Raw genomic sequence first — 26,246 nt, 5'->3', positions numbered from 1 at the left:
TTATATTTGGATTTAACCTATGATGTCTAAGTGATAAATGTTGGATTGTATGTCCTAAAACTCGCAGTTTGTAAAGTTAAATATTTTCTTTTATCAATAAAGATGTTATTCAACTTTTAATCAATAAAGTTGTTATTGAATTTGTAAAGTGCACTTATCAAGACTTAATCTAATAAACTAAGATCCATGTCTATTATATGAATACTTGATCTTTATGTGGGGACATAAAGATGGATCAAGTTCAAGTAAATAGCCAAAACGGTCTATAGTATACGAATAAGGTTGAGTGCCTTATTCTGATAACACTATTAGATGTGGCCCACTCTATAGTTGTTACTGAAGGAGTTAGATAACATGAAACGCTCTAACTACTCTTAATTTGAGTTCAAAACATGTTACTCATAACAAGTTTACAAGAGGGTTTAAGTTACACATTACCTTTAAAGAAACCTCCACGAATTCAGCAAGATATCCACGAATTTGAGCTTGAATCTTCAAGTAGACCACCACCAAGATATTCTCTAGTAATCTCAAGGAAGATTTTGTGGTGGAAACACTCAAATTGAGCTGAATTTGGATGAATTTGAGAGAGGGAAGAGGGTTTTTTTACTTCAGTAGAGGTCTGGTTCAAAACACAGCATGCATGCCTCAATTATCAACCTTAAACTTCAATTTATAGGCTCAAATGATGCATGGATATGGTGTTTACATGGTGGCCAGCTCCTGTTTCACCAATGTAATGAGATCAAAATGGATTTTGGCACTTAAAAGAGATAGTGGATTTTTCCAATAAATGGGAAAAGTCCACTACATCTCTTTTAATCCTTTTTAACCAAAATGTTTAAAAAATGATTTTTAATTTAAATAAACTATTTTACTTAAATATTTAGTTTTATAAAATTAATTCAAATTAATTAATTTAAATAAAACTAATTTAAATTTTAATTAAACATTTTAATTAAATTATTAATTTAATATCTTAATATTAAATTAATAAAACACCAATTCCATTAATGTGATTCAATTTCATACAATTAATATTTAAATCATAATTTATATGTTAATAGATTGTCCAATTTCATTTAATTTTGATTAAATTAAACGTTTTTAATTGTATCGTATACAATTAATTGAAACCCTAAAAATGAATTTGAATGTTTCAAATTCATAATCCTAATTTCAAATTTCATCCAACAATACTCAATTTATTAATCCAATTTATGAGCTAGTAGAGGGACCTAATGAACCTACAGATCATGAGCTCCAATGATCTGTAATCAATTGGTTTAACTCTTTAAACCAAATTGATTACTATTCGTTAACTATCAAGACATACCACTATAACTCGTTAGTTGCACTCTTCTCATTATAGATGTATTTCTATCCATTGTAACCATAATCGATAAGTCAATCCTTCACAAGTCGTTCGTATTTACAGTTGGGTCAAAATTACCATTGTACCCCTGTGAATACATCTTGCTTCTTAAGCTTCCACTGACCCTCTATTGAACAACTGATTCATAACACCACTTATGAATCATGTTCTTCTTTACCAAGAGAGGGAGGTGTCACATTGTTCAAGACCCGGCATCAGTACTTAAGAGAACAACCTATCTACTAACCCTAAGATGGGTAGGAGTGAATTCCTTCTTACAAAGCTATGTCCCTAGCTATCTATCCAGTCATATCCCCAAAATGGGAGGCTTATTGAGCAATGTTGTTGGACTACTCTCATCTATGCAGATCAAAGGATAATCCCGAATAAACAGAAGTTCATAATTATCTCATGATTAAGATCGAGCTATCCTAGGTTATTTTAGTATGAAATAGTCAGTTTTAACAGTAAATAGTTTTTATAAAGAAAAGTGACTATTTCAAGGTCCAGTCTTATGCAAACTCATTGCATAGGATGCCCCCACTCACATGCCTCTACATGAATGATTTGTGGATCACATCATTTGTATCAATACACAAAATAGGCCGCATCCAATAGTGTTACTAAGGTGAGATACCCAACTTCATCCATATACTTTATAGACCATTTAGGCTATATACTATAACTTGATCCTGTTTATGTCACTACATAAAGTTAAAGTATTCATACTATAGCCATGGATTTGTTTATTGGATTTTTATAATAGAATGCAATATCAACAACTTTATTGAATAAAATACTCGATAATATTTTATTGATAAATAGAATGTTTAACATGAAATTTACGAACTGGGAGTTTTAAGACATTCCCAACAATCTCCCACTTGGACTAAAACTCCAGTGAGAATAAACATACAAATATATACAATGTTTACAATGTTGAGAAACATATAGGGAAAATACAATAAACTAGGGCATCTAAAACACCATAGAGATTTTCCTGCTTGCCCTAGATTATGTTGCTCGTAGTCCTAGTCCAACCAGGTAGCCTTCAAACACTTTAGCCGGGAGGGCCTTCGTAAATGGATCAGCAAGGTTGTCTTCTGAGGCTATCTTCATGATGATCACATCTCCTCCGTGTACTATCTCCCTAATGAGGTGGTACTTTCTTTCGATATGTTTTCCACGTTTGTGACTCCTTAGTTCTTTGGAGTTGGCAACTACTTCCAAATCAGCCAAATGATGGGCAGGTGCATATCTAGAACTACTTCCAAATCTGCCAAGAATTTATGTAGCCATACTGCTTCTTTAGCGGCTTTACATGTGGCTACGTATTTTGCTTCCATTGTGGAGTCAGTGATACAACTCTATTTAATGCTTTTCTAAATTATAACTCCTCCATTGAGAGTGAAAACTGATTTTGAAGTAGATTTCCTAGAATCTACGTCAGTCTGAAAAATCAGAATCAGTGTATCCAGTAAGGATCAAATCCTTAGGTCCATACACGAGCATATAGTCTCCTATTCTCCTTAGATACTTCAGGATGTTTTTGACAACAGTCCAATGACTATGTCCTGGGTTGGATTGCAACCTGCTGGCAATTCCAACTTCAAAACATATGTCAGGACGTGTACATAACATTGCGTACATCAAACTCCCAACTGCAGATGCATATGGAATTCTTTTCATCTCCTCAACTTCTTGAGGCGTCTTAGGACACTGTTCCTTTGACAAATGAATTTCATGTTTAAAAGGCAACATACCCTTTTTGGAATTTTGCATATTATACCTTGACAACATCTTGTCAATATAAGGTGCTTAAGATAATGTCAGGGTTCTATTCTTTCGATTTCGAAAATTTTGAATCCCTAGAATATATTAAGCATCATCCAAATCTTTCATTTGAAACTGCTTTCTATCTCTTTACGTTAGCAAGGAAGCTTTCTCATTCCCAATGAGCAAGATATCATCAACATAAAGCACCAATAATGCTACAGTTTTGCTGACTATTTTCTTGTATACATAAGATTTGATCGTAGTGTCATTCTTATATTCTAGGATCTAAAATCTTATTTCAATCCATAAATGGATCGTTTAAGCTTACAGACTTTCTGTTCCTGTCCCTATTCAATGAACCCCTCTGGTTGAGACATAAAAATACTTTCATCAAGATGGCCATTTAGGAAAGTTGTCTTGACATCCATTGCCATATTTCATAATATAATATGTGGAAATGGATAGAAGTATTCTTATAGATTTTATCATGGCAATAAGAGAAAAGGTTTCTTCATAATCAACCCCCTCTCTTTCAGTAAAACCTTTTGCCACGAGCTTGACTTTATAGGTTTTCACCTTGCCAGTTTGGTCTCACTTTCTCTTGTAGATCCATTTACAACCTATAGGTTTAACCCCATGTGGTTGATCTACAAGTTTCCAGACATAATTGAAGTACATTGACTCCATTTCTCTGTCCATGGCTTTTATCCATTGTTCCCTATCATTATCTTCCATTGCTTGTTTAAAGGTCAATGGATCCTCTAGTCCATCATCATGTATGATGTTTTGAGTTTCTATTCAATCCATATAGCGTTTAGGTTGATGAACAACCCTCCCACTACGTCAAGCCATACTCAACTTTTGAGAAGGACGTGATAAGGCAACAACAGTTGTTCATGGACTAGCTTGACAAAAAAAATCTTGTTGATTTTTCTGTAGCATCTTTGGTCATGTCTAGTAATACTAGTTTACTACAAGGATGATGATTTTTAATATGATCTTCCCCAAAGAATGTAGAATTTGTTGATATAAACACTTTATCTTCTCGAGGGTCATAAAATAATTCTCCTTTTGTTTCTTTTGGGTATCCTACCAAGAGGCATAATTTCAAACGTCTTTTCAGTTTCTTAGGATTTTGTACCAACACGTGTGTTGGACATCCCCAGATCTAGAAATGACGTAAGTTACTTTTGCGTCCTTTTCATAACTCATGCGGTGTTTCTAAAATACTTTTTGAGGGAACGACGCTCAGAATCTATACCACAATCTATACTGCATACCCTCAAAAGGATTAAGGTAACTGAGCATAACTCATCATTGATCGAACCATGTCAGCAAGGTTCGATTTCTCCTTTCTGCAACACCTTTTTGTTGTGGTGTTTCAAGTGCTGTGAGTTGGGATTTAATTCCATGATCTACTAAATAGTTCTGGAATTGTAAGTCCATATACTCACCACCTCGTTCAAATCGAAGTGTTTGAATTATTTTACCTAACAAGTTTTATGTTTCTATCCTAAATTCTTTGAACTTTTCAAGTGTTTCAGACTTGTGACTCATTAAGTAAATACTCTATCTACAATAATCATCAATGAAATTGACAAAATACTGATATCCACCTCGTGCTTTTACATTCATCAAACCATAGAGGTCCGAATGTATAAGTTCGAGAGGTTCTTTGGTACAAAGACCTTTTTCAGAAAAAGATCTTTTAGTCATTTTTCCCTCAAGACATGATTCACATGGAGGTAAAGGACTATCTTCTAGCTGACTTAAATGACCGTTTTTAACCAATCTCTCAATCCATTTGAGATTAATGTGACCAAGTCTGAGGTACCAAAGATAGGCTTTAGGAGAAATTTCCGTCTTTTATTTTGAGTCTCAGCTGTTTTAAACATTTCTATATTTAGAATGGCTTTTGCTTCAGTTGGTTTTAATATGTACAAGTTATTTTCAAGTCCTGCAGAACAGATATGAACACCTCTTGAAAAAACAAATACTTCCTTAAATTCAAAAGATATCTGTACATATTTGATCGATGTACGATGCCTGAGATAAGGCTAACCTCTTGTTCTTACGATCTCGAATGATCTGGATCCCTAGAACATACTACGCCTCACCCAAATCTTTCATTTGGAACTATGCAACTAGCTATTTCTTAATGTCAGTCACAAACCCTACATCATTTCCAATGAGTAAGATATCATCCACATACAGTACCAGGAAAGCTACTAAGCTGTTGATCATCTTCTTGTAAACACAAGGCTCATCAACGTTCTGATCAAAGCCAAAAAATTTGACCGCACTGTCAAATCTAATGTTCCACGATCTAGATGCTTGTTTCTACCTATAAATGGACCTATTAAGCTTGCAAACTCTTTGATCTTGATCTAAAACTATGAACCCCTCTAGTTGAGCCATGTAGATGGTCTCCTCAAGATTACCATTAAGAAAGGCAGTTTTGACGTCCATTTGCCATATCTCATAATCATAAAATGACAACGGGTGAGAAAGTTTCCTCATAGTCCACTCCCTCAACCTGGGTATAACCCTTTTCTACGAGTCTAGCCTTAAAGGTTTACACCTTTCCATTTACACCTTGCTTTCGCTTGTAGATCCACTTACACCCTATAGGTTTTACCTCATTAGGCAGATCCACAAGCTCCTAGACTTAATTGAAGTACATAGACTTCATCTTCTGGTTCATGGCTTTAATCCACTCATCCTATTGCTTGCTTAAAAGATAAAGGATCCTCGACCCCATCATTAGAAATGACGTTCTGGGCTTCAATCAAACCCATGTAGCGATCCGGTGGGTTCATAACCCTTCCACTACATCGAGGCAGTCTCAACTCTTGAGCTGGTCGATTAGATGCACTGACCTCAACAACTCTTGTTGATTTGTCAGTCTGTTCAACAACTCTTGTTGAAACCTTAACAGTCTCAGTCTCACTAGAAATCCCATGTAAAACAAGCTTACTTTGTGGCTTATGATCCCGGATGTGGACTTCTTCTAAGAAGATAGCATTTGAAGAAACAAATACTTTGTTCTCACTTGGATCATAGAAGTATCCACCCCTTGTTTCCCTGAGGTAGCCTACAAAGAGGCAAACTTTTGAACGCGGTTCCAATTTCTTCGGGTTAGATGCAAGCACGTGGGTTGGACACCCCCAAATCCTGAAGTGGCCTCAACTACCTTTACAGCCTCTCCACAACTCATAAGGTATTTCAGAAACACTTTTCGAGGAAACGGTGTTCAGAATATAACATGCAGTCTCCACTGTAAAACCCCAAAACGAGTCTAGAAGATGAGCATAACTCACCATAGATCGAACCAGGTCCAACAAGGTTCTATTTCTCAATACACCATTCTGCTGAGGTGCACCTGGGGCCGGGGGTTGGGACGTAATTCCATGTTCTATCATACTATTCTGGAATTTGAGGTCCATATACTCTCCACCAGGATCAGATGTAGTGTTTTTATCTTCTTACTTAACAAGTTTTCAACTTTAGCCTTATACTCCTTGAATTTGTCAAGGGCTTCTAACTTACATTGCATTACGTAGAGATACTCGTACCTTGAATAATCATCCATGAAAGAGATGAAATATTCATGCCCACTTCGAGCCCTAATATTCATCGAACCACAGAGGTTTGAATGTACAAGCTCTAAGGCTTCCTTGGCTCTGTAACCTTTTCCAGTAAAAGGTCATTTGGTCATTTTGCCTTCGAGGCATGATTCACATATCGGCAAGGAGTTTTCTTCTAAACTCTTTAGAAGTTCACATTTCACCAACTACTCAATCTTATTGAGGTTGACGTGATCTAACCTTAGATGCCAAATATGGGCATTTTCTTTAAGAGAAACCTTTGTCTTTTAGCTGTTGTCGTTGTATTGAACATTTTAGTATTAAACAAGGCTTTTATGACTAACGGCCTTAGTACATATAAGTTACTTTCCATTGAACCAAAACCAATCTCCATTCCATTCTTGAAAATAAACACTTTCCTCTCAGAAAAGGAGATGGTATAAACTTGTGCAATGAGACAAGAAACCGAGATTAAGTTCCTCTTGATATGAGAAACTATGAAAACATTATCCAATAACAGATGGCGTTTCTTGTCCAAAAATAACTTCAGCTTGCCTATAGCAATAGCTGCAACAACCTCACGAGTACCGACTCAAAAAGTAATCTCTCCCTGTGGCAACGTTTGTCAGGAACTAAATCCTTGATAAGAGGAACTGACGTGATTAGTAGCACCTGAATCAAGGATCCAGGCAGAATCATCCTTCTCTACTAAACAAGTCTCCAAGACCAATAAATCATATTTACTATCTTTAAAAATCCTACTCTTTTGGAGAGTAGTGGGATTAGTATCAGAACCTGAATAAGCACCAAGTTCCATTTCAGAGAACACTTCTCTTCTATTAACTTTAACAAAGTCAGCAACACTTGCTTTCTCTTCCTAGAGATTAACTCGAGAACTGACACTACTGGTATTGTCATCCATCCTTTTGTGCTAGAAAAGTAAGAACTGACGTTCAAACAAATCTTGCAACGAGTCCATGATCTCGCGTGCAATGACCATATTCTCAACCCTTTTGGTCAAAACATCAGGTATGCTAGCCAATATGTGAAGTCAGACTAATGAATTAGCCTTCATCCACATCTCTTATGCATTACAAACACTTCACGGTGCATCAAGTGTCGGGACTTGAGGACACTCATCAACCATGAAAAACTCGAGGTCGTTTACCACGAAATACATTTTACAACTCTTTCCAATGTATGGTCAAATTAGAGGCATTAAATAGAAAATCAAACATGTTGCTGAAAACAAAAACACATTGACCTACGTTAGGTTTTAAGCAAATACCCGTTGAAAAAACATATAACATCCAATATGGTTTAGCAAAACTAACAGGAACCCCATGTGACATCTAGTTTCGCAATGACGCTTCAAAGGTTTAGGACAAAAGCCGTCGAAGGGTGGTCAATTTATCCCTCCTCTGAATTGAAACATTCTCAACGAGTCATTAACCAGAATAACTCTTGCTCCTATAACGACTAGCCATCATTGATTTGGTCAAAAATCATTAACTTACTTAACAATTTCCCGTAAGTATGACCCGCCATTTTAGGCCCTAGAGTTCCGTCCAAAGCAGCCAATCCGAAGGGAAAAAATCCGATTGGGGAAAAAACTAAAATGACCCTATCCATTTCTGGAGTTCACTTTGATATTGACCAACTGCACAAAACCCATCCGAAGGGGGACACTCCCATGGCGCCATGAGGGAGTACAGAATGATCTCACGGTGCGAACCAATGACAGAGACCGTAGGACGTGTTGACACGCACCCTTCACCCACTTACTATAAACACTCCCTCCGTCCACCTTCATATTGACTCATGCAAATACCATCCGAAGGGGGATGCTCCCAGGGCAGCACGAGGCCAAGCATGAATCTCACGGCATGAACATTCATGGAGAAACATGAGTGGAATCATTGACATATCAGATACATCTCTTCTTCCCAATGAGTATTTTATAACCTAGGGTTTAGTTTATTTAGAAAAAACACAGCTAAGAATTTTAACTAGGTGACTTTTTAGGTTTGCCCAAGAGTAACATTTACCATGGATAATTGAACAACTTTTGATCATCATCCATTAAACTCTTTAACGGAGTCTTTGACCAACTATCACATGCTTGCAGAAAATCTATCTAATTCACCTTTCCAGGTAGGTTCCCAGGTAAGGGTGTTTCATTTCCATCTGCTTAAGTACCCCAGCCTAAACAGAACCCGCCTTAGACAAAAGGTCCCTTATAGATAGATTTAATACATTTTTAATATTTTATGCAAATCAATTTAATCCTATTAAACCGATTAAAAAAGATAACTAGGTTGCTAATCCCATTAGAACCTTGAACTTAGGTCTATCTCAATCCAATTTTAAAACCCTTTTAAAACATGAGTTTGCCTAAGTTCGCATGTAACTCTTTCTTATCGATTTTAGTTCTAATTTCTATTATAACGCTTATAACAGAAACAACCAAAACCAATCACAACGCAAAGCAAACACATGAAAGGCATTCATAACTTTTATAAACAATCTATGTGTCATGCTCCATGCATTGTTCATTCATTGCTACTTTTTATATAACTCTTATACAAATAAGCAATGAACCAAGCAGACATGCTTCCATTCACCCTTATACTATAATGCTTATAATATAAAGATGATGTATGAATATGCTTACTGCATAAATATAAATCTTATATTTCCATGATGCATGCACATGCTTTCTTATAATTTCATCATGCCATATTATAACTCTTATAATACATGATACATGAATAACTGCACAACTTAAGATGGGTTTAAAATCTATATGTTATACACTATGCCATATAAACCACATACATCTCATGTATATTAAACAAAAGTTGATGAACCGGGATAATTAACCTCAAATTCTCAAAACTAAAAGCTAACTATTACAAAAACAAAGAGTCTCTGGTTCAAACAGGCAAATCGGGTCTTGAATCGTCCAGTCGAAGCCACGTCTCTACTGAGCGTGTACCAAAACCCAAACGATCGTCTACACGAAAGAGTAAACACTTTACTCAATCGTTACCAAAGCTTCCAGTGCTAAGCGATTGTGTACCTTTTACTATGCAATGAAGCATGAGGTACACGATCGTGCAGCGCACAACGTACAACGCAAATCTTAAACGATGTCTAAACGACAATGATGCGGTGAAGCACGATCTTCTAAATAATCGCTGAGTGAGTGCCTAAGTATCGTATACTAAGTGATCATATAGGCAGTAACTATGCGATGAGCCATGCTAACTATATGATTGTTTAGTGCGCACGTCTTTTATTAAACGATGAGCATCATATGCTCCCACTTGATCATTTACCTCCAGCGTCTACGCGATCGGGCAACCAACACTATGCGATAAAGTAAATGCTTTACCCTACGCTAAATGATCATTTAGTAAATACTACACGATCATTTAGCTAAATCCCAACGATCGTTTACCTGAGGCTACATGATACAACCAACTCTTGGTTTTCTTCTTCGCTGAAAACCGAATCTTTGTGCTTCAAAACTTCATCACGAACGACTCGACAAACTCAAACACTTTGAATTATAGACTTGATTGCAGGTTAATTATGCCTAGACTTGATTGCAGGTTAATTATGCCCAAAAACACAGGGGCCCTTACAAATTAACACTTTGTAATCAAAAGAAAGCTTTAAACAGAGGCAATTAACCCGTAAACATTCATCAACGCCATCCACAAACGCATTTAACACTTAAACACAAATGCAGAAAACCCACCAAAACTGTAAATGAATAGAAGTGAAATTTGGAATATCAGAACAACCTAACTCTGGAATAGTCACTAAATGGAAACTAATTGGTCATGCACAAAAACGAAATTACAGCATTTTTTACATGATAATCAAGGAAAAGATTATACATACCTTTGAAGACTCATCTTCAAACTCCCTAGATCCAGAACGCTCGTTCAATCTCCAAGACTGCAACGTGCGAATGCTCAAACACAGCACAATCAATCGACAACCATGACACGAACACCGCGAACACAATGAACGGCCTTCAAAAACCTCGACCTCAGTCGAGTTGAGTACTACACCACCACAATGGCTACCTTGGTATTCTCGGTGTGAGAATCCAAAAGTGTGGGCTCTTTGTGGACTTGGTTCGAGGAAGAGACCGGAGGAATAACAATCGTGTAAACGATTGAGCAAGTGGGAGATGAAAAAATTCTATCGTATAAACGAATGCCCAATTGTTTAACAAATGCTCCGCGATCGTATAGCAAATGCTCAACAATCGTTTATCTAATGGCCAGCTGAGTGAACTATCGTGTAGTGTCACTCCACGATCGTTTAGTCTCTCTTCAGCTATCGTTTAGTGAATCCTATTCACTTGACAGCAACTTCATGAGTTATTCCAAGAATAGAAACTCCTTCTCAATCTTACTAAATTTAGGAAAACATTTTTCCTTTTATCTCACAGTTACCATGAAACCACCAATAACCTCCCACTCAATTGGTTATTAGAGAAAAAGATATAATTATCCAATAATTAATATTATTATAAATATATATGATAACAAACTTACCATATTATATTTATAACCTATAGTTTTAATATTTCATCTCATGAAACATACAAACCATAGTTCTTTTCCTATTTCATGGTACTTAATGTAAATCTCATTTACATTAATCCTTCACTTGATGTATCTCATACATCACACCGATCATATCATATATAATCAAATTTCCTCTTGTCAATTTGAACATTTCAAATCAACATATAGAACTGATTCTCAACTTGAATCCATTGAGCTACCAAAGGGACCTTATGGACCTGTAGCTTGAAGCTCCAACGGTACGTGAATAACTGACTAAACTCTTTAGTCACGAGATCCACCATCCGTTAACTGTCATACACTCTATTAAAGATCGACAGTTGTACTCTCCTTACTATAAATATATTATGTGTCCATATCAACCAATCAACTTTGCGATAACCCTTCACAGATCGCTCATAAATATAGTTGGGCAAATAATCATTATGCCCCTGTAGTTACATCTAACTCCTTAAGTGCCATCGATCCTTCTAATGAACATAAGTCATAGTCCTACTATGACTGAGTCCTCTTTTCCAAAGAGAAGTTGTGGCCACTATGTTCAAAACTCGGAATCAGCCCTTAAAGGAGCAATCTATCTACTTACACCTGCTTCAGGGAAGGAGTGAATTCCATCTTATGTAACTAAGTTTCCAGCTCTCAAATCAGACAAATCCCCAAAAAGGTAGGCATGTTGAGTTGGCAATCTGGCCACTCTTACCCAACTAATCAAAGGACTACCCTCAAAGGCAGGAGTTCCCAAAACACTCAAGATTGAGGTCATGTCACCTATGGTCGTTTAGGGAAGATGTAAATCTCAAGTATGAACGACATTATATACAGAGACTAGTCATCTCGTAATCCGGTCTTATACAAACTCTTTGTATAGGACACCCCCGCTTGCATGTCTCTACATGAATGGACAGGATCTACAATCTGTAGTCTAACCTCTACAAAGTGGGTCGTATCCATAGTGTCACCAGGATCAGGTATCCCTCCTTAATCCTTATACTATAGACCTATTTAGGTTATCACTTAAGGCATCATCCACTTGTATATCTCATATACATGCTTAAGTTTACATACAATAACCATGAGACTTTGTTTATTGGATATGAGTAAATGCCAAATAAAATAACTCTTATTTTATTCATAACAATGTGTACAAATTACAAACTACGAGACTCTAGGAGAATTAGGACACCAATCCCAACAATCAATTGGTATCAGAGCATGTTTTAAGCACTCAATTTGCATTTATTTAAACTTGGTGGGTGAAATTTCATGAGATGAATGTAATGGTTGCTAAAGTTGGATATATTATGGTTTTAACATCACATTAAGCTCCATTTTATAGAAATTATTGTAATTTCCCATTTGTATATGGGTTTTGATGTGTGAGGAAGGGACTGTAATTTTGCTAGAGTCATTAAAGTTGAAATTAGGTTGTAATTTGAAGTAATTTGGAACAAAGCCAAAACAGGGAGTTGGGACCCAAGGCATAGCGTTGCAACACTCTACAACAATGTTGCAATGATGTTCATATTTTTTCGAGAAATGCATGCACGAGGAAGAACGGTTCAATAGGACTGGTTCAATTTGGTTCAACCCTAATCCAATCAGTTTCTACTTATTTAAAGCCTTGGGGGTCTGTTTCAAGCTGATTTCACTTGGTTCGGGTTGGTTCAAAATGTTCGGGAGCGGTTCAAGCTAGTTTTTCAATTATTATTGTAGTAATTTAATTGTCTGGTAGCCTAGGATGCCAAAACCAATCCACTTTAGTGTGTTTAATTAATTATGCATTATGAATGTATGTTTTAATTCAATTAAATCTGTTTGTGCATAAAGTATAAGTAAATTAAATTTGTTTGTACTAAAGTATGCCATATAGATTTAAAATCCCACCATAGGATAAGTATGTTTCATGCATTGAAAGTATGTTATAAGTATTATGATATATAGTATGCATGTATAGGATTTCATGAGAACTAATATAAGTTGTTATATTAATTTATGAAATGTTTGATGTATGTTATAAATACTGTCTAAATTATAAGTGTTATAAAATGAATTAAACTTTTAAAATCTATAACAAAGATAATTGCATGCTCATATAGGGTTAACAATCATAACCTTTTTTAATAGTTAAAATAGGTCGATAACTTGTAAAAATAAGGTTGCAAGAAAACTCACCTGGCAAGATCTTGTCTAAGGTTGGAGGTACTTAAGTTGATGGTTTACAAAATAGCTGCTACCTAGGGATAAAGTCGATACTTGAGTTAGGTTAACCGGATTTTATGAGCATGCGTGAGCGATGTGAGGTTTTAAAGAGTTTATCACTTGGACATCGAAGGTTAAATCCAATATAAAAGTTATACTCGGATAAACACCTAGACTTCAGATATGTTTAATTAGCTGGAATATACCTAAGTAAAAGTCTTCCCAAACCGTCTAGAACACTTAAGTGGAAGAAAATGGTATATATGATATATTATTTTTAGCTCTCACATCCCCAAGAGTTCACATCGTGAGATCCATTCTTGGCTTTGTGTTGCCTTGGGTGCGGCCTCCATTCGAAAAGTGTTTGTGTGGGTTAATAGCAAGGTAAATAGGGGAAATTATTCATAACAAGTGGGAGAAAGAAGTATGTCAAAACATCCTACAATCTCCTCTATTAGGTTGCACCGTGAGATTTCCATGTTCCACTTCCTTGTCATCTTAGAGGACCACCCATTCGAAGGGCTATAATATGGGGATCGAGACAACGCAAACTTCATAAATGAATAAGATCTCTTAGGTCCATTCTCAATATTATCTTTCCATTCAGTAGCTTATTGGGACCGATCTCTGAGATCTAAAAATGGAGGGTTACACTTACAAGAATTACTAACTGTTAGTAAGTTCTTGACTAAACATGTGATAACTAAATTCTATAGGGATAAGAGTTATTCTGGTATTAGTGTTCAGTCAAGAATGTCTTGGTTCAGTGAAGGAGTAATTGACTGCCCTTCGGTAGCGGTTATTCTAACTCACTGAAGTATCATTGAAAAATTAACAAATTATATGGGTATATTACTACTTTTGCTAAAACCTAATCGGATTTGATAGTAATTCACTAATAGAACTTGTTTATTTTTTCAGCATGTCTAGATCATTAGTTCAACTACTCACTTTTGAAAAATTAAACAGAGAAAATTACACAACATGGAAGTCAAATTTAAACACGATACTAGTAATCGATGATCTTAGGTTCATTTTAATAGAGGAATGTCCTCCATATCCCGACTTGTCAACAAACAAAAATGTTTGGGAATCCTATGACAGATTGATTAGGGCAAATGATAAGGCCCAAGTCTATATCTTAGCCAGCATATCTGATGTTTTGGCAAACAAACATGGGATCATGGATTCATTGTAGGCAATGTTTGGACAACCGTCCTCATCCGTCAGGCACTGGAAACGTAACTACCCAAAATACCTTGTTGAGAAGAAAGTTGAGAAAACAAAACAAAGTGAATATGACTTACTCGTTATTGAAACATGTTTAGTGGAGAATGATAACATTACCTGGATATTTGATTCAGGGGTTGTTGCGATGTGTTGCAATTAATAGATACTACACTGGACTTTCTATGTGTTAAACTAATTATGCGCTCAGTTGTAGTAAATCATCTATTCACAAGTTTTCCTATAAATTGCCAAGTATAAACAACCTATAAGTTTCTCGGTGTGAGTCGAGGTGAAACACAAGGATTCATACTATAACTGTTTGGAGTGTGTATGAATGAGGCAAAGACTGAAATAATATGAAGGTAGTCAAATATCATGCGATTAACTAAGTTATGCCATGAAAGAGTCTAAAAAAGTAGAGAATACTTTAAGATTGGTTCTGAGGAACTTGAGATTAACAACAGCTTAAACGTGTGAATTATTTTTGAGAAGGCACGGTTTGGGGAGATCAATGACGTATTTCTAAGTTTAAATTCTAAGGTTAATCCTGGCTTGCATCATCCATTCATCGCACACCTCTCGGTGGCCAGCCACATTTGTCATATTTCTATGACGCGTGAATGATGTTGCATTTAGGTGTAAGATTATTTCTATCTCTAGAAACACTTCGTACTTTGCTTAGTGAGTTCCACAACTACCAACCCTCTCAGGCAGTTAGTTATAGTTGCTTGACTTAATGAATTATCATAGGCGAGCATTTAAATCACCATAAATTAAGCAAACATGATTACACATAAAAGGTTCAACTTAGTTCATAGCATTAATCTTCCCCCACCCCTTGATAATTAGCAACTTATGGGAATGAAAAAGCAAAGGTAAAGATAGAAAAAATGATGAAAGTAGACATAATGAGATATATGAAGAGAAAATAGAGTAGTTGATTAGAAAATAAATATCTCTTAGTCAAAACGCAATACAACTATAAGTAGTAGTAGAGAATAAAGGGGAGGGGCAATTGTCAGCAATTTCTTGCTTTCAATAGATAGATGTCAAGGCTGCTGGTTATAAGATGGATGTGTGGAATGGAGAAGGACCTCTCAGACTCTTGCTCTGGTAGAGCTTCGATGAGAAATCGAGATGAAGTTTGAAAATGGAAGCTCTCAGAAAATTCTCAAATTCTCCCACCTTCTCTTTCTTCATGGGCATCATTGCGCTGACAATTGTTGGGATTTTCGCTCTAATCAATCGTCATCTCTGACGCGGTAGGTAAGGATGTCAACACTGCTATCATGGTCAACATTATGAGGATTTAACAGAAGATTTGCTGGGACAAGCTCAGAGATCCCAAGGCATGCGATCAACTATTTGTTCATCAGGTGGAAGATCAGCGCATGTGATAGCTCATGCGGTCAACTATAAAATAAACACTTTGGCGCAACAAGACTCCTGAAACGCGTTTAGCGGGCGTTTTTAGCATACTTTAGAGCAAGCATCATTTCGAGCATAAATTCTTAGTAATATTAATGCATATTCTGTATTTTTAACCTCATTATTCTAAGTAAATGACTATAATAACTTGTATTTCTACAAGGTATCACACTCTCAAATTTAGAATAATGCTTGACCTCAATCATATCTTATACTAAGGAAATTCAGGCTTACTCAACATCTCTAATATGTGCTAACTAACTTCTCAAAATGCGTCTTACTCGCACTCTTTTTCGAACTGCACAACTTTCTTAAATCTGATCATATTTTTTAAAGAGTTATTTTCTAAGTTTAAATCTACCAGACCCAAGCTCAAAAACATTCTACTCATTTCAAATACCTCTGTATTCCTTTATGATGCATTTGTAAAATCATTTTTGAAATATTTGCGATTACTTATTTGAATTATAGCCAATGCGTTGAACTTGTCATGTGTATCATTATAGTATTTAATCCATCAATGCAAAAAAAGACATAAAGCAAAAATGTATTTCAAGAGGATAAGGCACAAAAAATAACAAGAAAAGGAAAGACAAAGGAAAAATAAAGGGCACATCAATAAGAATTCATTTCTTTATTATGAATATGTGTGAAGTCACAGAAGATAGTAATCAAAGACAAAAGTACACAGAGAAGATAGATAAAACCACAAAAAATCCATAATCCACACATCACAGCCCCAAATTTATAGTTGTGTCGGAGGCTGATCAGTATCATTTGGCGCAAGGGCACAGATTTTTGTGCATCGGCAAAGTTCAAAGGTTGGGGAAGGTGAGACGAGATGGTTGGGCCATGAAGATAAGCAGTTAAGAAATAAAAATATTCATGGTTTTGTTCCATCTACATGCGTTGGAACTGACGAAGGACAAATATGTTGATGGAGTTGACATTCAACAAACGGAAGCACTCTAATTACATCAATTTTAAAGAAAAAGCATGCATGTTCAAGTGAAAACAAAAAATAGGGTTTTAGCATACAAACTTTGAAGTCTCCACCAAATTGCTTTAATTCTCCATGTAAATTCTTCTCCTTTTCTGTAGTAGACCACCACCCAAGTCTTCTCTACTATCCTTAAGCCTTAGATTGAGTTGTGGAACACAAATTGAGATGAATTTGGTGTGATTTTAGGAGTTGGATAGAACAAAAAACCAAAGAATTTTTTCCTTCTGATTTTTAGTTTTCATGAACCCTTAATCGATGATAAAACCTCAATATATAGTGAACTATCATGCAGATAGCAATGAAGGAAGATCAGCCACTCAATCTTCCATTAAGGATTGAGTGGTATGAGGTGGTAATCAAATAGATTTTGTAGGATTTTCCCACTATCCATTTGATTTCAATTATTAAAATTAATTAATATATAAAAAATTATATAAAGAAATATATAAAAATGAAATTTAAATCAGTTTCAATTTTAAATAAACTTTATAATTTTGAATTTTACAAATTCAAAATTTAAGTAAATAATTTTTTAACTTTGAATTTCATAAATTCAAATTTAATAATCTAATTGGAAATTAATTAAACTAATTTAATTAATTATATTTATATCAAATATTAAATTAATAAAATACCTCATCAAATATTTAAATATTATTAACTATCTAAAACAAGATTTTTTAATTCATTAGTTGAATATCAATTATATCAAATATAATATTCCAAACCTTAAACCGAGTTTAAACATCTCAAATTCTCTAAACACACTATTCTAAGGTTTAATTGTTTTACGAACTAATAGAGGGACCTAATGGACCTACAGATCATGAGCTCCAACGATTTGAGATTAATTGGCTAAATTTTTTAAACAAAATTAATCATTATTCGTTAACTACCGAGACATACCACTATAGCTCAGTAGTTCCACTTTCCTAATTATAGATATATTTATGTCCACTTGATTTAACCTAATCAATAAGTCGATCCTTTACAGGTCGTTCGTATTTACAGCTAGATCAAAATTACCGTTTTACCCCTATAATACATCTTGCTCCTTAAGTCTCCACCGATCCTCTATTGAACAATTGGTTTATAGTCCAACCAATAAACCAAGTCACTCTCTGCCACGAGAGGGTGGGGCCTCTTTGCTCAAAAGGAATCATTACCTAAGGGAATAACCTATTTGCTGACCTTAAAATGGGTAGGAGTGAATTCCGTCTTGCGAGACTATGTCCCCAGCTATCTATCCGGTCTTACCCTAAAATAGAAGGCTTATTGAGGGATGATGTTGAACCACTCTCACCTATATAGATTAAAGGATAATCCCGAATAAATAGGAGTTCATAGTTAGCTCAGGATTAAGATCAAGTTACTTTAGGTTATCAAATTGAAATAGTCAATTTTAACAGTAAACGGTCGTTATAAAGAAAAGTAACTATTTCATGGCCCGGTCTTATGCAAACGTCTTTTACATAGGATGCCCCCACTCGCATGTCTCCACATGAACGACTTTGGGATCACATTGTTTGTATCAATATACAAAGTGGGCCGCATCCATAGTGTCCCTAGGATAAGGTACCCAACCTTATCCATATACTTATAGACCTTTTTGGCTATATACAAAAACTTGATCCTCTTTTATGTCTCTACATAAAGTTTAAGTATTCATATTATAGCCATGGGTTAGTTTATTGGATTTATAAAAGAACGTTATTCAATGACACCTTTATTGAGTGAAATTTCAATAATAATTTTATTGTGAATAGAATATGTTTAAAGTTTACAAACTACAAGTTTTAGGACATTTCCAACAAACTACCACTTGAACTAAAACTTCAGTGGGTTTAAATATACACAAATGTACAATTTTTAGTATGTGAGAATAAATGCAATAAACTAGGTAACTATTTACCCATGAATTCTCCCACTTGCCCTAGATTTATGAAGCTTGTAATCATAGTCCTACTAGATGACCCTCGAACACCTTAGTCGTGAGGGTTTTAGTAAATGGATCAGCTAGGTTGTCTTCTAAGGCTATCTACGTGATGATCACGTTTCCTCTGTGTACTATCTCCCTTATGATGGTACTTTCTTCCGATGTGCTTTCCTCATTTATGGCTTCTTGGTTGTTTTGAGTTGGCAACTGCTCCACTATTATCACAACACAGGGTGATTGGTAGATGCATATTTGGAACCACTTCCAACTCAGTCAAGAACTTTCTGAGCCATACTGCTTCTTTGGCTACTTCACATGCATCTATGTATTCAGTTTCCATGGTGAAGTCAGCAATACAACTTTGTTTTATGCTCCTTCATACTATAGCTCCTCCATTTATAGTGAATACTGATCCCGAGCTAGATTTTCTAAAATCTACATCAGTCTGAAAATCAGAATCAGTGTATCCAGTAAGGATCAAATCCTTAGAGTCATACACAAGCATATAGTCTCTCGTTCTCTGAAGATAATTGAGGTTGTTCTTAACGGGAGTTCAATGACTATGCCAGGACTGGAATCTGTTGACTATTTCGACTGCAAAGCATATGTCTGGGCATGTACATAACATAACGTACATCAAGCTCTCGACTGCTGATTCATAAGGAATTCTTTTCATTCCTTCAACTTCTTGAGGTGTCTTAGGACATTGTTCCTTAGACAAATGAATTTCATGCCTAAAAGATACTTAACCTCTTTTGGAATCTTGCATATTATATCTTGACAACATTTTGTCAATATAAGATGCTTGAGATAGTGCTAGTTTTTTGTTCTTTCAATTCCTAAAAATTTGTATTCCAAGAACATACTGAGCTTCTCCTAAATCTTTCATTTGAAATTGTGATGATTGCCCTCTTTTTACGTTAGCAAGGAATCATATCTCATTCCCAATGAACAGGATATCATCAATATAAAGTACAAGAAAAGCTACAGTTTTGTTGACTATTTTCTTGTAAACACAATGTTATCAACATTTTGTTCAAAGCCATAAGATTTTATCGCAATGTCAAACCTTACATTCCAGGACTGAGATGCTTGTTTTAATCCATAAATGGATCTTTTAAACTTGCAAACTTTTCTCTCTTGACCCTGTTTAATGAACCCTTCTGGTTCAGACATATAAATACTTTCTTCAAGATTACCATTTAAAAAGGTTGTCTTGACATCCATTTGTCATATTTCATAAATGTAAAAGGAAGCTTTGGATAAAAGTATTCTAGTAGACTTAATCATGACAATAGACGAGAAAATTTCTTCATAATCTACCCCCTCTCTTTGGGTAAAACCTTTTGCCACGAGTCTAGCTTTGTAGGTTTGTACCTTATCAGTTTGGTCTAGTTTTCTCTTGTAGATTCACTTACAACCAATAGGTTTTACCCCATTTGGTTGACCTACAAGTTTTCAGACATAATTGAAGTACATTGACTCCATTTCAAAGTCCATGACTTTTATCTAATGGTCCATAGGATCGGTATGACACCCTAGAAGGGGTTAATAGGGTTTCTTTAAACTAATTAAAACTTTTTACTAATGTAGGCCCAATTAAGTAATCAATAAACCTTTTGCTAACAGTTAATTTAAACAAGAATTCCAAGCATATGAACCCAAAATAATCAAGAGATTAACATAAACAAATTCAAGAACAAAATGTAACAATTCATTTCATACAATGAAAAATACTAACAAATTAATTGCAAAATTAAATAGGAGAAGGATAGAGAAATTGACATCGGGAATTTTATAGCGATTTGGCACAATTGGCCTACATCCCTTCCCAAACTCCTTTTGGATATGTCACTATGAACTTGACTCTTTCCATGGCTTAGAGTCGAATCGCTACAATGTTCTTTTTCCGAGAGCAAAAACAATCTGATCCTTTCCACGATCGAGGATCAACCCGTTACAACAACTCTTTTTCTGGGATCAAAAGCAACCCTTACAAAATGTTTATAAAAATGAAGAGCATACTTGACAAACTCTTTACAAGAGTGGATTTACAAATTTTAGCTCACAACTAATCAATCCTCACAACATAAAATATCTATCTCAAAAAGAAGATGAAAAGAAGAAAAATCAAAGCTTGAAGAGAGCAATAATGGTGACTTAATGAGTTATGGAGGATTGAAAATAATAAAAATTGTTCTTGTGATTTGGAAAAGAAGAAGAGTTTAAATAGAGAGAAAAATTGTTGAAAACTACATTTAATTTGGACTATTGATCTTGGAAGAGAAAAATCAATGGTGGAGATTTTAAATTAAAATAGTCGTAAACACAAACAAAATATAATATTAAATTCTTTTTTTAAAATTTTTTTCTTTTTAAAAACCCACTATGTGTCCAAAACTAGCCGTTAGACACAAACATAAAATAATATTAAATTCATTTTCCTTTTAAATTCATTTTCTTTTTAAAACCAATCAAAAATCAAAATCCCACCATTTGTCTCTCCTCCATTGCTCCAAGTGGCAGCTTCCAATTGGTCCATTTTGATGAGAAAAATTTTGCCGCGTCATGAGCGTGGGATTTTTCCGTTAAGCTTGTTTCGGTCATATCTTCTTCATTTGATGTCCAATTTAGGCGATTGAAATTGTGTTGGAACCATTGTTCTAAGCTCTATACAATTGACACTTCAAAATACTCAAATTATTAATAAATAAAAATATGTTTGTTATCATCAAAACATGAAGGAATTAATTAATTGAAAATAATTAATTTGAAATTTAGGGCCAAAAAGGCAACATGGTCTCTATCTACATCGTCCATTGCCTGTTTAAAGGTTAATGGATCCTCTAAGCCATCATTAGGTATAACAACTTGAGTTTCTGTTAAACCCATATATTGGTCAGGCTATTGAACAACCCTCCCACTACATCGAGGGATTCTCAATTCATGAGATGGATGTGATGGACCAGTTTCGTCAACAACTTTTGTTGAAGGACTAGCTTGTTCAATAACTTTTGTTTATTTATCTGTAGATTCTCTAGACATCTCATTTAATACCAGTTTACTGCGAGGTTGATGATTTCTTATGTGGTCTTACTCTAAGAATGTAGATTTTTTTATACAAGTACTTTGTCATCTTAAGGATCATAAAATAGACCACTTTTTGTTTCTTTGGGGTATCCTACAAATAGACATACTCTTGAATGTCGTTTTAATTTCTTAGGTTTTTGCACCTACGCATGTGTCAGGCATTCCAAGATTTTGAAGTGATGTAAACTACCTTTACATCTTCTCCACAGCTCGTATGGTGTTTCTGAAACACTTTTTGAGGGAATCATGTTCAAAATATATATTGCAGTTTGCATTGCATACCCCCAAAAGGACTGAGGTAATTGGACATAACTCATCATTGAATGAACCATGTCTAACGAGGTTCTATTTCTCCTTTCTGACACACCATTTTGTTGTGGTGTACCAGGTGTAGTGAGTTGGGATTGAATTCATGTTCTACTAGATAGTTCTGGAATTGTAAATCCATATACTTACCACCTCGATCTAATCGAAGCGTTTTAATCTTTTTACTTATTAAGTTCTCAACCTTTGGCTTATACTCTTTGAACTTTTCTAGAGTTTCAAACTTATGATACATTAGGTAAAAATAGTCGTATCTTGAATAGTCATCAATAAAACTGATTAAATACTCAGATCCTCCTCGAGCTCTAATATTCATCGAACCACAAAGATCTTAATGTATAAGTTCCAAAGGTTCTTTGGCTCTAAGACCTTTTCTTGAAAAAGAACTTTTGGTTATTTTTTCCTCAAGACATAACTCACATGGAGGTAAAAAAATTCTCTTCTAACTGATTTAGTTGTCCATTCATTACTAATCTCTCAATCCTATTGAGATTTATGTGTCCAAGTCTTCAGTGCCAAAGATTGGCATTAGGAGGAATCTTTCGTTTCTTATTTTGAGTTTCAACTGTTTTAAACATCTCTATATTTAGAATAACTTTTGCCTCAGTTGGTTTTAACATATATAAGTTGTTTTCAAGTTTAGTAGAATATATTTGAACACCTCTTGAACTAATGAACACTTCATTTACATCAAAAGTAACTTTGTACATATGTTCTAGCAAATAGGATATAGAGATTAACTATCACACCCCCTCCCAAATTACCCTCTTTATCTAGAAGAGGATGTGATGACAGTGGTTACCAACCTTTTTGTGGCATCTACTGTATAACCTACATTCTTAACCTGCTTAGAAAACCCTAGAATATATAAATAACAATTCAAAATACTTAATTACAGACAACACAACCTTGGTTAAGCACACCACACATTACAACATTAACAAATATAGAGTTCAGTGGGTGCGACAGTTATCCCTTGTCCCTGACATGAATAACACGTATGTACAAACATTACAAGTAGACACCTAAAGATTCTCTGAAAACTGGAGTCCTTAAGTGGTAGAGCAGTAGTGCAGTTAACCTTTAGGGAATTGACTACTACCTGAGGAAGAAAACATTTATAACGAGTGAACTACTAATCCAGTGAGTGACTAATAAATCATAAACATCGCTTTAAAACATAGCTTAACATGTTTCTTAATTGAGAGAGAATCTTTTTGCTCAATCCCTCAACGACAATCCTTAGTAGTGTGGAGTATTCTCAACATAACCAACGTCCATCCTACCTACATGCACGTGGTAATAATTAAGTATCGTGATACCTTAGGTACTACTGTCCAGATACTTTCACAATGTCCTTCAGTATTGGGTTCTAGTAATCATCATAAAACTCATACTTTGAACATGCTTTGGTACATAAACAACATAAATCATATGCTTAAACATCATTACTATTAAGCATAAAACTTCCAACGCATGCTTCGTGTAAAAAAAGTACATAAACAGTTAAATTATACTTTATGAACTTCTTTAAACTAGCATGCGTTAATAGGCTTCATGAAATCTAGTTTGCTTGTAAATTATTTCAAACATTCTCTAAACATAAGCAAGCATGAGTCTAAATATTTAAGTAAAGCATGTGTTACTAAAACATTAGAAAAACATTTAGTTTTGTGACTCATAGCCTTGGGCATTCCTCCTAGGGTTGATAATGATGGGAATGTCCTAAACTCGCAGTTCGTAAATATTGTTAACATGTTTTATTCATCAATAAAAGTATTATTGAGTATTTTATTCAATAAATTGTTATTGATATTTCATTCTATTATAAAAATCCAATAAACGAATCCATGGCTATAATATGCATACTTTAACTTTATGTGGCGACATAAAAGAGGATCAAGTTTTAGTATATAGCCAAAAGAGTCTATAAGTATATGGATGAGATTGGGTACATCATCCTGGTAACATTATTGGATGCGGCCCATTTTGTATACTGTTACAAATGATGTGATCCCAAAATCATTCATGTAGAGACATGTGAGTGAAGACATCCTATGCAATGAGTTTGCATAAGACTGGACCACGAAATAGTTACTTTTCTTTATAACGAACGTTTACTGTTAAAATTGACTATTTCAAATTCAATGACCTAGGGTAACTTGATCGTAATCCTAAGCTAACTATGAACTCATGTTTATTCGGGATTATCCTTTGATCTGCATAGGTGAGAATAGTCCAACAGCACTGCTCGATAAGCCTCCCATCTTAGGGATAAGACTGGATAGATAGCTAAGGACATAGTTCTGCATGATGGAATTCACTCCACATAGTTCTGCATGATGGAATTCACTCCTACTCGACTTAGGGTTAGAAGATAGGTTGTTTCCATAAGCGTTGATTCCTGGTCTTGAGCAACGGGGCCCCACCCTCTCGTGATGGAGAGGTACATGGTTTATAAGTTCGACTATAAACCAATTGCTCAATGAAGGATCAGTATGAGCTTAAAGAGTAAGATGTATTTACAGGGGTAAAACGGTAATTTTGATCTAATTGTAATTATGAACGACCTGTGAAGGATCGACTTACTGATTATGGTTAAAATGGATAGAAATATATTTATATTGAGGAGAGTACAACTATCGGGATATAGTGGTGTGTCTTGGTAGTTAACGAATATTGAGTAAATTCGGTCTAAAAAGTTTAGCCAATTAATCTCAAATCATTAGAGCTCATGATTTGTAGGTCCATAAGATCCCTCTATTAGCTCGTAAAATTATCTTGGATTAATGAATTAGCGGATTCGAAAAAATTCAAATTAGAATTTTGAATTCGAAGTATTCAAATTCATTTTAGGGTTTGTTTGATTGTATGCGATACAATTATACGTTTAATTTATCAAACTTTAACGTAATTGAAGAGTTTATAATGTTTAAATATTTGATTTAATTATTAAATTATATGAATAGGATTCATGTATCAATTAGGTATTTAATTGATTTACTAGTTATATTAAATTACTATTATTATTTAAATAATTAATTAAATTTGTTTAATTAATTATTTAAATAAATTATTTTCAAAATTAGAAATTAAGAATTGAATTAGAATTGTTTTTTGTGAAAATAAATTTTGAATTTATTATTTTGAAAATAATTTTTAAAAATTAGTTGTTGGATTAATCCACTAAATTGAACACCTAAGCATTAATATTAATGCAATTTGAAGTGTCAAATTGCATTAATGTTAAGTTCTTGCATGAATTGAACATATAAAATGTTCAATTTTTCAGATTATTGATGATGCAAACTCAATTCTCTGAAAATTTTCGGAAAAATCTCTCCAGCTAAAACCCTTTTTTGAACACACTCAAATCCAGCTCAAATTCAAAGATTCCACCTCTCAATCTGAGTTAGAGAATAGTAGAGAAGGTTTATGTGGTGGTCCTCTGTTGATTTGAAGATCTAATTCATGGAGTAAAGCTGGAATTGCAGAGAATCTTCAAAGGTATTGTATTTTAGAAATCCTCTTCTGAAATTTTGTTTCAATGCAAGTTTTAAACTCAAATTAAGTGTAATTAGAGTGCTTATTGATTCTGATTTCTTCTGCTACATGTTAGTTTTATCTATTAGATAAGCCTTTTCTATTGGCGTTAACCCTGTGGAAATGATAACCATGTTTAGCCACT

This window comes from Benincasa hispida, chromosome 12, assembly GCF_009727055.1.
Source record: "Benincasa hispida cultivar B227 chromosome 12, ASM972705v1, whole genome shotgun sequence".
Classification (NCBI taxonomy): Eukaryota; Viridiplantae; Streptophyta; class Magnoliopsida; order Cucurbitales; family Cucurbitaceae; genus Benincasa; species Benincasa hispida.
Note: the sequence above shows the minus strand (reverse complement) of the source record.